Genomic DNA, 16,301 nt, shown 5'->3' on the forward strand with positions numbered 1-16,301 from the left:
CCCCAAACATCAGAGAAAACATGCCACCAGTGAGAGTTCTACTTGTACAGAGTCCTCCAGAAGGCACCACAAGGTAAGTGATGCTCTCCTGCATTTTCCTTAGCTGTACTGACTGACACACAGCCTTGCCCCAAGCCTCGTGGAAGGCATGGCAAGCTCTGTTTTATTGCTGACATAGCTTATCAGATAGAAGGAAAAAAATACAGGTAAAGTTTTATCACTGAAATAATTCTGAGCTTGAGTTTCCTTTGTGTAATCTTCATCCTTTATTCTGCAGTAGCCCTGGCTGGTAGAACTAAATACTTGTATCAGTCAGCATAAAGTGTCTCGATTATGGATATTCCTGCCCATTTCCACAAGACATCACCAGGAGGTAAATGCTGCTTAACACTTTCTGTACTCGCTGGATATAGCCAACTGTATTATAGTTCTTGGTCTTGCTCCATTACCTCCTGCCCATTTAAGCATTATTTACATTGAAAAATGATGGAGAGGGTGTGTCAGTATAAAAATACTAAGTATTTTGTTAGCATCTCATCCAGGCCTAATCAAAGCCAGAGAAACAATAAGAAAAACAAAAACCAAAAAGGTACAAGAAAATACCAGAATTTTCACTCTGCTGAGTTTAAGGACTTGTTATATGTATTAATTTTTTTACTGTGTAAGAGACTCCTTATTCCATATTTATTCTTAAATGCATACCTGAAACAAGAGGGTGAATAGATATAATTTCAAGTAGTTGTAAAACCTGAATGAATTAATAATAATTACTATTTTGATCATATTAGTTCTGGATGATTTTGCATGCCTTCCTCCTTGTGGCTAAAGACTGAAGGAAATGACTGTTCCTGTTACCTGCCACAAAGTCCTTTGATCTCATTAAAAACAAACTTTCTGAAGCTGAGTGAGACTTAAAGAGTGGGGTTTTTTTGGAAAAACAGAGGACATCTCTATTTTCAAGCTCCTGCTCTAGGTATGAAACACATCATTTCCACCACCATTTCCAAATGCCAACCAAATGCCAGCCATGTATTTATCAGCTGTATTCTCATCTTGCACTGCATCCTAGTGCTTATTTATTATTTCAGTCCTCTGTTAAGAAACAGTAATACCTTAAAACTCCTAGTTCCTTTAGAATCTCTTTCCTAACCTGAACTATTTCAGAAACAACTGGGCTTTTAATAATTAAGCATGCATAAAGTTAAGCCCTGGTAGAGAGGAAATGACAATTCTAATGCCTATATATATAAGGTGCAATTCTCCTTCTCCTGACAGGTTCTGCTCTGATGAAGCCCCTTCAGAGCTGGTTCTTTGCATAATGGCCAGTTTCACAACTGTAATAAGGAGACAAGTGGAAAACTGAAAAATATCTGAAGTTTTAATATTAATAGATCAGCATCAAAATTTCCACAAGTTATTGATCTATTTTGAAAATAAAAATATAGGACATGCAGATTTCTGGGACAGTACTTTTCAACAAGCAAACAAACCCTAAATTTTAGGGTGAAAACTATGAGCAGAAGGAGATTCTGAAGACTTTTGACTGGAGTGGTTTTGCAACATACTGCTCCATCACCTCAGGCAGTCTTTCCTGTAGCCAAATAATAGGACTCCTCCCTGAAGACCACTGCCTTCTACCCAGTTGTCCTGTTTTCAGCTCAACCTGCAGCTTTCCCATCTGCAGCCCACTGGACTAAATAGGTAGTGTGCTTTCTGCATGGCAACAAGAAATTGGATGGCAATATCTGACAGCACCAGTGATGCAATCCTTAATAAATAAAAAATTGTAACACTACTTAAAATGCCCTAGCATGATACTCTGCCTGTAAGGCTATATGGCCAACTTGTGGTTACCATCAGATAAGAAAATCTTAATTACAGGCAAGATTTTTGCAAGAACCACAATCACCATCTTCAGCAGATGCATATGGAGATTTTGTTAGGATTCCTGTTTGGAGAACCCATCTTACCACCAAGTTAGAGGCTGCACAAAGACCAGATAAGTTTTACCTATATCAGCATCATTCCCATTTATTCCTTTCCCAGGAATACCACCAGCAAAAATTTTCCTCAGTGCATTCATTAGTCCACCAGCCCAACCCACTCCCTCTCTTCTTTATCTCCTCCCCATACTCTTTGCACCTGAACAGGAATGAGAAAAACATTTTATTCTAGCATCCATTTTTCATCCTTCTCTCTCTGCATACCTCCAAAGTCAGCATCTCCTGCAGCACGCAGCTTTCCTAAGTGGCAGCAGACTGACAAGAGCCTCAAAGATTCAGCTGCTGCACGAGAGCTGCTGCTAACATCAGCTAAGCCACCCAGAAAGGGCATTACTAGTTTCACCCCACTGCTGTTACTTGGAAAATCTGTGACTAGCAACAGAGGTATCAAAGACATCTTTCAAATACCAAGCTAGCAACATGTTGTGCTAGAACCAGAAAGAAAATTTTTTGTTCTACATAAAAATTCAAACTCTGAGCAACCTGTAGGGATCCTCCCTCCTTAACAGCAGAACTGCACCTCCACCATTTGCAGAGAATTATATAAGCCGGTCTTTGTCAGACAGAGTAGTGCTTTGACCTCCAAGCATTCAACAGGGGATCCTGTTAATGAAATACTTTTAACCCACATCATTCAGGTAGGGAACAATTCACTAAAGTGACTCACAAAGTCTGAGCACCACATTGGGTGGTTGGGCCCATCTTCTCTGACACAACTTGACACTTCAGTCATACGTTAAGCTCTGAAGCATCTGTTCCATAATAAACTGTTATATGCTTGCCAAGAACCTAAGCACTGTGGTTTTGGATGAGTATTGCTAAGTTGCAACCATAATTTAATACTCATCTGACATTGATGGTGACCCAACATTTAATGGAGCTTAATGCTCTTCTGATGCCACTGATTAAATTACTGCTCAGTAGTCCAGTTTCATAATCTACAATATGCAAGGAAGCAAGACAGATATACAGGCACTGTCTCCTCTCACATCAGTGAATCAGTTTAATGGCAGGCAAAAGTTCCCTAATTGAAGTTATAGGTAAGTACACTACAGTGCTTCATTTGTCAATACAGAATCTTTTTCAGATGCTTTAAGGTAATTATATTATTATGAAAAAGCAAAGCATGAATTATTCCCAAGCACAAGGGGAAAATATGGGTAAAATCTTGACCCAGCATGTGCAATGACTTCATAACGTCCTGAGCACTGTCCAGGAAACTCAGTCCTCTGGCCAACAGGAGTTTCTATTCATTTTCTCCCCACTAGGTTGTTTAACAGTTTGGTCACCGCTTAGACACAGCTGTGCAAACAATCTTTCAGTGTTTGGCCTGATGCTATTGAATTCCATCCCAAACTGTCTCTCCTCTTCTTTCTGCACATAGGATGAGGAAGGCTAATTTGGACATGAAGGATTAGAGGCTTTCACAGCCCAACTTAAATCGTTAGATCCTTAAATGTTTGAAATAATTTTACCAAGTAAATTAGCAAGTTTAAATGTATACATAAGACGGTTGGTAGCAACAGTACTTTCTAAATCCTCTCAAAGTCTATTCCCATCTTGAGAAAAAAACCACTCTGTGAATGCCTAGATATTTTAAAACAATTAGAAGCAATTAAACAAACACAATGAGAAAAAAATGTTTTAAAAATGGCTTGTATGAGAACAACTAGAAAAAGTTTATGAGGCTACAGGCATAAAAAAGAACAAAAGGGTTTTTTTAGCTTCCCAGAAAGTAAACGTTTCATCCCAGATAAAACAGAGGAACCACGTCAGTATACAAGCACTTTCACAGGACTATTCATTATTACATTATTTTCACAGCCACTGGTAACCCAAAAACATGCCACCCTCAATAAAGTAACTAAGGAACAACTATGTGCAAATCGAATGTTAGCACAAATTAAAGCAGGAGAAATAAAAAAGTCAACATCAGAAAATCCCCAGAGTAAGCTCTCCGAGGTATATGTACCACAGCTACACTGTATTTCTCAAATATGGCCCTCATTTCTGAGACCATCCACAATTTTAACTTCAAGCCTGTGAATACTACCAAAAGTAGTACAGATCACACTAATGTTTTATGTAAGCGTGCTTGCACATCTCAGGTGATGAAGCTTTAGTTCTAGCAGAAAGTTGTGGAACTAGTCATGTCCTTTCAGCTGTCAGCAGGAAGAGAATAAATAATTTCACTGATATTATGGAAGGTATAAACATCAGACTAAGTATGTCCTTTACAGTCTCTCTCAGGAAGTAACATTATTAACTTAGAATATTGTGGGAAATCTCAAAAGTATCAGCACTTGCAGATATTTTTTAAAAAGCTTTCTCATTAAACACACATTATTAGACTGTTTTACTATATAGATTATATTCCAAAATTAATTATAATACAATTTTATACAACCATAGGGCCTACTGCCTTCTTCCTTCATTTTAGCTTTAATACTGGCAAAATAACTCAATTCTAACTTTTTATGAATTTGGTCTTCAAGATTTTCCACGTTATGCACGAGAAAAAAAAAATCAGCAAATGTTTTGAACATTCAGTAGCTGATCAAATTTCAAAGATTTAATCTCTGCATAGAATCTCAAAACCTAATATACTGTCCACAGGAACAAGCTTTCCAGTCCAAACCTGCAATGAAATCTCAAGAATCAGGGTCCCAGATGTCTCCTTGTGAGGTGATCGTAACATTTTAGGGTTTCTCAGACCTTCAGACACTTTGCCAAAGATAAAAAGATTTTTAGGACTCTACAAGCTGCGAAGTACATACAATCCTTCTTCCCTTTTGCAAAGAAACATTTTCTGTATTGTCAAGCCCACAAAATATTTAATTCTAGTAATTACTGACCTTTTTTTGTTTGCATCTTACCTTTCAATTTCACCATCCACACTGTTTATCACCAAAGTTACACTTCAGCCAGATCTGTAAACAAGTTGTTTTTCCTGTATGAAAGAAGCTAAGCTCCAGAGAGAAGGAGATTTTCTTCTGCAAACTCTGTCCTCATCACTCAGCATCCTCTAAATGCCAATAGGAAAATTTACCCCATTGGCATGCAGGAAGAACATAACAAGGGATTGTTTTTTGTGGTCAGGTTTTCACAGAAAACTTTATCATTCCATATTTACAGGAAAAAAAAAGTCTATTTTTCCTCCATCTCAGTTCTTCCCAAGACCTTTGACTGTGGGAGTCATCACCTGCAGTCCACTGTCTTTCTCCACAGGGGGCTGAGGCAAGGAGAAAGAAGTATGTCCCAGCCCAGTGCCAACTCATCAGTACAAACAAAAACAACACCCACAAGTCACCTCTCTCTCTCTCTCCTCCCCAAATTCCCTGTACAAACACCACTATTCCTCCCCTGTTCGTGCCTTAAAGTGCACATACTTTGAGTCCCTCACTGCAAAGGGACTGCAAAAGACTTCTCCTGACACGGCTTGGGGCAAGTCTTGCCCATCTAGAAGAGCAAAGAGAAGGATAAGGGTTGATTAGTAAAGTTTCACTGGTATTTTCCATGGCATTCCCTTCAGAGCTCCCTGGAACACATATTAAAAATGGGTGTTTATTTTTAATCTTTCACATATTCTGTACTTCTAGAATACAAGTGGTTACATGAAAATTATTTTGATTAAATTCTGATTTTGGGCAAAGGAACAGATCTTGATTTAAGAAAAAGGTCCTACAATTATGCACCCCCGAAGGAATGAGCTGTTTTATTTTACTGTTATTTCGAACCTTTTGAATATCAGGCTGAAAACATGGTAAAAGACTGTGCTTCAGTATTTTGAGGATTTCTGAGGCTTATAAATTTTCCTTTAATCTATAATTGAGAGAGCTCCTTTTCAAACTTAGTCAGAAGTCTATTCCAAGTAAGTTTTTTAATAGCTAACTAGCACTAGGGAAGAAAAAAGCAATTCCATGAGTCTGTCACCGTTAACAGACCCAATGTTGTATCACGCTTATATTTCATTAAATAGCAGACCTTTAGAAGATGAGAAATCAGTAGTTTCAATCACAAGTAAAAGTTCTACCTTTTCACCACACACTAAAAACGCCCAAACATTTAGAGGGAGTAAAAGGGCATCTTCCAGGCTTCTACATGACATGTAGAATTATTATGTTACTATTTCAAGAGTTTAAAAACATTATTTCAGGGAGAAGAATATGTAGTTTCCTTAGGCCAGTAATCTCAATGTTTGAAATTGCTGCATCCCAAGTAAAACTGTTAAAGTACAATTTTCACTTAATTACAATTTTTTTAGAAGCATTGCACTAGTGACTGCTGCTAACAAGAAAAGACGGTGATTAAACGTTTCATGTCCTTTAATAGCTATACTGAAGTGTTAATGAGTGTTCAAAACATGACAGAACTGTCAATTGTTACAGAGCTTCTCACTGCACAGTAGAGCGCTGAATAAACTTGACTCTTTTGCTTTGCTTTAATCAGAACCAGAACATTGCAGACCTGGTAGTTTAAGTGCTGGTGACACAGAGTTACTCTTTATAAGACTGTCTTCCACCTGTCTTTCCAGGTGTCTCTGCTCATTCCTACCCACTGATAAGGCTTTCTCATTTCCCCCTAGTCTGCCGAGTCCACAATTTTGTACAAGGGCAGCCACCAATTTCAAAAACCTACCTCTAATTCATCATGGCTGGGATTCGCGAACGAAGATTTGGGAAGGGCTCTACCCACGTTTGTTGCAAGCACGTTGGTGGCTAAAAAGGCCAATACGAGATTGACCTCTAATTAAAACCACAATATTAACACCACCACCACCATCCTACCTGTGCCTTCTACAGATTAACCAACCTGCAAGAAATTTCTTTCTTAACTGTGAGACTTTACCGTGCCCTTTCTTTGGATGCAGGCCTGTCCCATGTGCCAAACAAGTTCACCCCCCTCAGCAGAACAATAATCCATGAATGCTGCAGGGAGGCACAGGGCCATGGCAAGAGATGCCCCCATCTCAGCGCACTGGTGGCTCTGCACCAGAGCCACCACCAGCAGTGACCCTCCTATACACACCTTGCTCACACATCAGCAGCTCAGTGCCCACACCAGTAACCGCCAAAGCGAGAGCCAGGAAGACCTTCCTTTAATCCCTCTACCAAGAGTATAAAAGCATCTCCACCTGCTCTTCCCTGCAATCTGTCTTTGGCCTATGGTAAATGCCATAAGCATTTGTCATCATAATTTACCATTAGGAAATAAAACAAGAAAATTGGTGTGTAGTTTATGTAAGACATGTCGCATTAGTTATTTTAGTTTTCTGTAATTTCTTTGTCATGCTGCTTTTCCTACCAGTCTTGATCTCTTAATATCATCCTTTCTTTCATGCAAACTCAGAAACAGAAATGGCTTAGTCTCAAACTGTAAGATAATGTCATTTCATATTTTCCTTAATAAAGTCCATAAATACCCATTAAAACGTTGCTTTAAAAGCCATCCCAAATACTGGTGCAGATAAAAGCTAGAACTTACCAGAATGTCAGCATTTACTATCACTACTAATAATGAGTACTCTTGAGGACCTCAACTGATATTTTGAGCATCTTTTAACATACGAACATACTGTACAGACTCACCAAATGATCTGGTACACATCTCTTTATGGCACTTCTAAAAATCCTTGAAGTCCTATTATGACCAGACTCACAACTGGTGACTTACTGGGTAGTGTGTACTGAAGCCCTACCTGCCTTTGGCATAAACAGGATGCAGATTCAGCCCATAGCAACTTCAACAGCATGCACCAGTGTTTTATCAAAGCTCTGAAATTTCTCATAGAGCTTCCAGGTACATCAGCAGTTTTGGTGGTATATTTGTTTATTTTTCACCAGCAAAAATTTGTTTTCCAGTATCTCACTTAACAATGTAACAAAAATATGTGCTGTGCAAGATCAAAGCAGACCTATAGGTTATACCAGGCAGGAATTTTACACCAAAGGATTTCCTATTGCTCAAAGTCATTTAATCAGATAATCTATATAAACAAAAAAAATTGCAGTCCTTTTTTTCTTTTTCTGTCTATTCAAACATTGCCCCTCTCTTTTTATGCATGACAAGGCAGGTTATACAGGGCCTACATTTTACAGAGCCTAAGACAAGAGGTATCCATTCAGTTGGATTCCAGCACCAGGCCTCTCCCAAAACACCACATTATGAATGATAAGCACTCTCTCCTCCCCTATATTAAGTCAGAGTAACGGTGAACCAGATGGCAAATTGCAGCAGCTTCTACTGCTCAACCAGAAGTGTGAGCAAGTATCATTGGGTTACCAGATCTCTCCTTCCAAATAACATATGCAATTATTCACTTCACCTTGTCTGAGGCCATTCAGGCTGTAACATCTTCTTACTTAGGGTGCCTACTTAAGCCTTTCCAATCCCTTCCTTTTGTGGCAGGTGGAAGGGTTGGTCTTTTTAAGATTCTTGTATTTGCAAGAAGAATCCAACTTGTTCAGTCAACAAGATGCTGAACAGAAACATCATTTGTTAAATTTTAAGCTACTAATAATGACTTCTTTTCCTTTTGAATGTGCTACAGAATCTGCAGCAACATGACAACCAAAGAGTTTGTTAAGTGACTGCTTAACATCTGGGACAAAAGTTAATGGGGTTGTTAATCCTCAGTCCACCCCACAGCTTTTAGCACAAGAAAAAGATAGGAGGAAAAGCATGATTTGTTTAGAAGGTGGCTCCACCTTAACAGCTGATGCAGCTTCTCAGGAGGGTGAAGTTCCTCAGACCTCCAGGTCTCAAATCAGGAGTGACAGGCAGCACAGCAGCATTCAAGTCCCACCTGTGCACACTCGGATTCGTATGGAAGAAATCAAAGCATTGCAATGAGAAAGCATTGCACTGGAAAAACATACAAGGCCTCAAATAATTTGAAGGATATCAACCAATACTTAGTGCCTAAAAAAGAATAGACAATTCTGCCTCTTCAGTAAAAAAGGTGTTTGTTTGGTTTTTTTAAAAGGTTACTAGAAAACGCTTACGGTGTTGTAACAAGTTCTTTATTTAAAGCTTTAACTTCATTCCCAAGCTTCATGTATCAAAAGTCACTCAGCTTAGTTTCACTGTAAGGCAAAGGCATTCACACACACAGAACTGTATCTTCTGAAGCTAAAGAAGATTGAAAATGTTTTCTGTGTTAATGATTAACAATTGTATATGCCGATATATAAAATGCCTTAATGCCTCATTATTTCTAAGTCATACAAGTCCAAGACAGCAGCATCCTACAAAACCAACATCACCAAAAATGAATCTGTCAAAGTGCAAACAATTTCTGCCTACCAAACAGGATACACAGCAAGTAATATAACAGAGTGGTTTTAATTAGCTGGGCACATAAAGCTGTTACAAGACAAATTTCTTTCATTAAAAAAGGCAGACAGTCAGTTAGAGATGCTTCAGTGCGCTTAAACCAAAGATGATATAAGGCACTGAACCTTCTCCCTCCCCTGTAATGAGGAGGAGCCAGAGGACTTGGGATATAGTGAGTGATGAGCAGCCCCTTCTTCTGCTACTGTAGTACTGGTTAGTCCCCAGGAATGCCAACAATACCAGGGGTCTAGGAGCACAGGGGAAAGAAATCAGCAGCATAAAGAACCATTTTCTGTTATTTTGTTCAGACACTTGGGATAAGAATTTCTTACAAAATGAAAGGTAGGGTATTTAAGGTCCTCCAGTATTGAGTACAAATATTTTGTGTGTTAGGCAAAACTGGTAGTGTGGTACCCACAGCAAGATGCTGTTACTTAGCATAACAGCCACTTAGTTTCAACATCAGATGCTACATGCTTTTGCTACTTTGTAAGCATTTTTGTATTACTAAATTTGCAACAAACGTGGGTAGAGCCCTTCCCAAATCTTCGATCGCGAAGCCTAGCCATGATGATGATGTATTACTAAATAGGAGGAATTTTGTTCATTGCATGTTTGGTTTTGTTTTTCTTTTATTAATCTTAGTGAAACACCTGCTCATTAGCAAAAACCATTTCTCTTTCCCAGGGTTACATCTCATACCACATGGCTCCTGAGTCAAGCACTTATTTTATACATGCCATTTCAAAAATTTTAATAATATAACTTTTAAAAAATGGAAAAAAAAAGAATTTAATGTAAAACAAAAGTGACTAAGAATATGTGTGTATGCATAGTACACCTCTTTTCTCCTCTCCACTTAAATTACTCTGCATTCCAACATACTGTTCCCTTTCCCCCCCTTGTTCTGGGCTGAAGGTGCACCCCAAAGAAGGGCTACACCAGCTCCTCCTTCTCCCACAAGTGCCAGGGGCCACATCAGAAAAAAAAAAAAATCACTAAAAAACCCACTGCACATATTATTAGCAGAGAAGTTTGTCTGCCCAGGCCACAGAGAGACTCACGCTCTTAAAGACAGAAATTAGATGCCTGAATTTAAGATCAGTTATCAAAATCTTTCAGGGCACGACTGTGAGCAGTTTTGTCTGATCAAATTAGAATGGAAACAGAGCCATGCTTGTCTCCAAATCCTGTTCTTGCCAATGCTACCCTGGGCACACCAGCTCCATGCAAACACACACCAGCCAGGATGCTCGAGGCATTTAAGAGCACAGGCAACCTTATGTTCCAAGCCCTTGCTCTCAGGAATATTGAAAGATTCTGAATAAAATGAAGAACAAAATACAGACAGTCCTGAAAGCAAAGCTGGGAATCCAAGACTCCTCCTTGCAGATAAATGGGGATTCACTGGACAGCAGTTTCTTATTTTTAATGTGGTTTTGTGAACAGAGATTACAAGATATTGCACAAGTGTTGGATTTTTCCCTTCCACTTCAAAACAAGTCATTGTTCCGGGATGGAAAACCAGTTTCTGAAAAGACAAACATGCTCTCTTGTTTGTTTCATTAAACTGGTAAAAAAAATTTAATTCAAATGGATCCACTGGAGAAAAACAATTGATATTTATGTACTGTTGCCACTTCGCACTCATTACAGGGACTAATGTTTTGCAAGACACATCTTTAAACCTTACTAAGCTTATTATTTACTATCTCCTGACAAGCATGACTTCATTTCATGAACTGGCACACGTCCCATTGTGAGAATCTAATCTTTAATAACATATCCTAATTACATATGCACATTTAATGCTAAAAAAATAGCTAAAATCCAAAAATGAAATAAAATGCACTCATTCGACTAAACAAAGCAATTGGATTAGAGTGCACAGAGCAAACTTAAACAGTCATATATGCCACAGCAAAAAAGTCATTAAGAGAAGGGGAAAAAAAGTGTAAAAAAACCGCAAAAACCAAACAGGCAGACAGCTCTTTATAGCTGACTGTATCTGACCTCTCTGAACTCCCAGCTAGTTTACTCCTGATCTGCCATATGATAATAACTTTAAAAGAAGCACATTTAAGAACTCATCAAAAGTTGAAGTCAATTGTTCTTAGGGTACTTAATTATAAACAAGAATGGTGTGTTCTCCAACAGAAGCTACAAGGATTTAGTATTCTCAACACTGATGGCAGAATTTTACCATTAAACTATTTGATTTATCATTTTGTGCTGTTCCACAGTGACAAAAAAATTCCTAAAATAGTGAGCCTTAAACAAACAAAAAAATGATCTCTTGAGATTTAAATACCAAATCATGCTCCAAAAAGCTATTTCTATTTATTTGCCCACTTCTGAATTACTGTGATCTGGAAGTCATTTTCCTTCTAAGTAGTAGAGTTGTAACATTTGACATTACTGAGACGCTTTGAACTCAAAAACTTTGAGCTACACATGACACTTTCAAAAATTCTATCAGAAGAAAAGTAAATTAGATAAATTTGTAATTTTAGAAACAATTTTACCATTGATTGAAACTAAATCCTAACACATATCAATCTTTTCTTTCAGAGGTCTCATTGTAATTCCTCCTTGAAGTGAATTTTGATTTAGCAAGATTTATCAAAACCGTATTCTGCAGGAAACTCCCCATAGTATTTGAGAGCACTAAATAAGAGGGTAAGGGCTTAAAACTTACAGTGTTAATTCTTAAGGTAAATACAAGTCAATTACCTTGTAAGAGGTAGACCACATTGCTGAACATCAACAAAGCGAGGAAATTTAATGAAATGATAATATTATAATTCCTAGATGTTATTTAATTCTGCCTGTAGTTGAATTAAGTTAATATACATTCATTTGAAGTGTTATGAACATGTTCATTTTTCCTTTGGATCTAAAATGTCACTATTCCCACCACTGCCTATCGTCAACTGAAAAACAAATGCGTTGTAAAGGGACTGGGCAGCAAAGTTTGTACTTAACTTTACCTTCTTTTGAACTAGAAAATTCGCTCAGATCTGAAGAGTTGAAAAACATACAGGACACACTATTTTGCACTCAAGCTTCTGTCCCATAGTCACAGCATTCAGCTGCCCAGGCAGCAACCTAGAGCACATCACTGCACCCTGCTTTGGAAGGCAATGGTGTCAGGAAGACACGTGAAACCCTACAATCTGGTAACACCACCAGAGGCAGACACTAATTGCCCAGTCTGTTCAGGTTTACTCATTCATAACTCATTAGCATTAGTTTCCTCCAGTTCATAATTGGATAGCTCAGCAAGGCTTACAGTGAGCTGAGGGACAACACACAGGATGGAAGAGAGAAACAAGATGACGCTCAAATAGGTAACAGAAAAGGAACTTATTGTTCCAAAACAGATTAAGCAAAGTGTCGATGAGCTCCTTGTAAATTAACTTTGTAAACTTTTAATAACTGAAAATAACCTTTAGCCTTCTGCAACAAATTTAATCTTTTGTTCATCTAATGAGTCCTACATAGCCCATGGGGTAAGTGATTTTTGAAGACCATTTTGAAATACTGATGTTTCCATGAGGGAGATGGTGGAAGAGGCTGGTGTCAGACTCTTTTTGGTGGTGCTCAGTGACAGAATGAGGAGCAATGGCCATAAACTAAAACACAAGAAGTTTCACCTCAACATGAGGAAGAACTTCTTTACATAGAGGGTGGCAGAGCACGGGAACAGGCTGCCCAGGGAGGTCGTGGAATTTCCCTCTCTGGAGACATTCAAAACCCACCTGGACATGTTCCTGTGCCACCTGCTCTAGGGGATTCTGCCTTGGCAGTGGGGTTGGACTGGATGATCTCCAGAGGTTCCTTCCAACCCTAACAATTCTGTGATTCTGTTAGATAACTAGTAGTCCTCATTAGCACCGCCATGACTCTTCAGCTGTATTACTCAAGTCAGGGTAGTTATCAAGAACATGAAATCCTTTATTAAAAAAAAAAAAAAAAAGGAAAAACAACAAAAGAAAACCAACTCCCCCCTCCTCAAAAAAACCAAAACCACACACACACGGCCCAACAAACCACACAAGAAAACATGGTAATCTTTGGAATACAGACGTTTCATGATGCATATGCACCATTATATTTTCTACAGTGCAAATAGTAGCTTTAGCATAACTCATGCAGGCATTCAAATGCTCTGTCACTTGTGAAATTTGCTAAAGCAAACATTTAAAACATTCCTTTGAAGGCTACAAACTACCCAATCCTTTTAAAAAATTAGTTTATTTGCTCTCAGGGAGTTCTATCATAGACCTAACTGTCTTATTTTTCTAATGATAAACTCTCCTCTTCCCTTCAAACGTTCAGATTGACACTTACATGGAAATTTTTTATGTGCAATGATTACACTTCCAGGCTGAACCTCTGTTTCTCAAATCCACATGCAGAGCATGACAAATTATTCACACCACACTGTGCTCTTGGACTCAGTTATCAGGACTCCAGAAATAGGCTTTTGACCACAGACTGCATTAAATAGCTAAGATCCAGGTGGTTTAAAACATACAATAAAATAATGGCTAAAGTAACAAAAACTACACCTGCTTTTGAAGTCCAGTACCCAATACTGAAATTACTCATTGCTGGTATTTTCAAGAGGACTCATGGGGTAAAAACAATCAAGACTATATCAAAAAACATAAACAAATTTAAGAAACATTAAGCCTCCACATTCTAGGTTAAACTAACATATGGTTTTATTTGAAAATATTGAAGACCACAATATTTGAAAAGGGCAATTAGCACCCCTCTGAAAAGCAGTAATGACCACTTCATCACCCTGCATTTACAGAAAGTTTTGGAAATAAGCAGAAGTGGACTACCAAAATAAAAAAAACACTAACACATTTTTTTTTGCCGTTTTTTTATATTAGCTCTAATAAAACAAAGTCTACTGAAAAAAGCCATACTTGACTCTGAAATGAAATGGAGGCAAAGGGCACGCAGTTCTATCCATGATGACAAAGCAACAATAAACAAGACATGCAGATGTCAGTCAATGCTGAAAACTCAAGAAGGTGCTTTTTGGATATTTCACCAAAAAGTCTCCAGTCACACTTCACTTAGACAAAGTAAGAAGAAAATTGTTACTTGTTTGGTGTTTAAAAGGTGTACACAAAGCAGGACAAGTGCAGATTCACAACAGTTGACTGTACACATCCCAAGTTATTTTTTTAGAGAGAACTTCTACTTCGTGTTCAATAGATCCTTCCACCAATATGACTTGAAAATCTTAAACAAAAAAAAGGACAGGAACAACACTGCACCTTGCAAATCAAAATATCAGCTGTGTGAAAGCAACCAACAAAACTACAAAGCAATTAAAGAAAGGCAGACATATGTCAGTAATAGATATCAACAAGGGGAATCCGGTTACAAAGATTTTAATTATTAACAGGAAACTTAATTAGGGTGCTAGAGCTAAGTCTCCCACTATGATGAAGAATGCCAGTGAGCCTTCAGCAACTACACCCGGTCAAGATTTCAGGTTGACACCTCACTGAAAAGTCTCTTGTCTTTCCCATGAAGGGTTTCAACGTTGACTCAGGGGAAAAAATGCCATCTACTGAATTACTCAGACAACACTGGCACATCCCACCTATATTTGCCTGGTCTCAATATGCAGAGAAAGGTTTTCTTCACCTTCTTATTGACATGAAGATTATCAGGAGAGAAGGGAAATAAAGAAGGAAGGGAGGCCAGGGAAACAGTATCTATTTTAAAATAGGTCATTTATAGCTGTAACTATTGGCAACTGGTGGATTTGGCTAAACTAAAAATAAATTCCACACTTTAACAGAAACAGTAATAATATAAACTTCTTTACGGCCGACAATCATCCTTGTGGGAGGCAAGAGCCCTTTAGAGGTGACTGAGCTCAGCTGCATACATGGGTATGCTCATACTTTCAAATACAAGAGGACCAAGGAGGAAGTCCCAGCATTATCCCGGCTCAGGCACAACCTTAGCTCCCAACCCAACACTCTTCCAGACCGTTTTGGTCAGCTCACACAGGAAGGTTTCATTCCACCAGTGGTGCTAGACAACGTGGCACAGGCATTACAGCACAGCATTCACAAAGTACAATTCAGCATTACCAAATAAAGACCCCATTCCACTTCAATCTATGGATGCTGGATGCTGATGCAAGTCCTAAACCATTTATTTTAAAAGCTACTTGAACCTTCATTTTAAAGGCTCAATTAATATTTACCAGCTTTTTTCCCCTCTTCTCCACACAACAGAAAAGGTATGATACAAAAGTACAGCCCTTTGCATTTGACTATATTAAAATAATACACTTCAGCTGAATATAGTTTAATTAAGGCCTACTCTGGTACACTCCTGTATTAATTAACAGTTTACTTGGAAATTCCCACCATATGGTACTGTAGCAGATGTTAATCATGTAAGGCCAAAGACTTTGAAATTACTGTTGTAGGCACTTCATCTGAGGTACCAAAAGCTCTAAATTTCTACTTAAAGGATAAACTGGAAATGCCAAGCACCCAACATGATCACATCCACAGCTATTATCTCAAAGATAATATTATTTGGCAGATAAGCAGCACAAAATGGGCTAGATTTTTAAGCCTCCAGTGCACTAAAATGACTTGCTATAGACAACACACAACTCCCTTTGCAAAAGAAAAATGCCTGCATTGGAAACCTCAAGGAAAAGTGTTTCCTCTATTACCTATCTAACCCCCATATACAGCGAGGGAAAAATGTGCATATGAGTGGACGCTCATTCAGCATTCCAGATCTTCAGTGCACCAGACTAGTGGATGTGTCTTCCAGACCTTCATATCCTTTATCTTCAGGAAAGGAGCATTATGAGGAACAGCAGATGCTTTCTCTCGTACAGCCAGCTATTTTAAATCTAAGAGCAAATATCCTGCTAGGTCCAACAGTCCCACAACAAGAAAT

At 38.3% G+C, this 16,301-nt stretch overlaps 1 protein-coding gene across 6 annotated transcripts in view; it reads right to left on the bottom strand.

Annotated features, from left to right (window-relative positions):
- CNKSR2 (connector enhancer of kinase suppressor of Ras 2) overlaps nucleotides 1–16,301 on the bottom strand; it is a 207,560-nt gene that overhangs the window by 184,215 nt on the left and 7,044 nt on the right. The gene's annotated exons all lie outside the window — the stretch shown is intronic.

The sequence above is a fragment of the Chiroxiphia lanceolata genome, chromosome 2 (assembly GCF_009829145.1).
Source record: "Chiroxiphia lanceolata isolate bChiLan1 chromosome 2, bChiLan1.pri, whole genome shotgun sequence".
In the NCBI taxonomy this organism is placed as follows: Eukaryota; Metazoa; Chordata; class Aves; order Passeriformes; family Pipridae; genus Chiroxiphia; species Chiroxiphia lanceolata.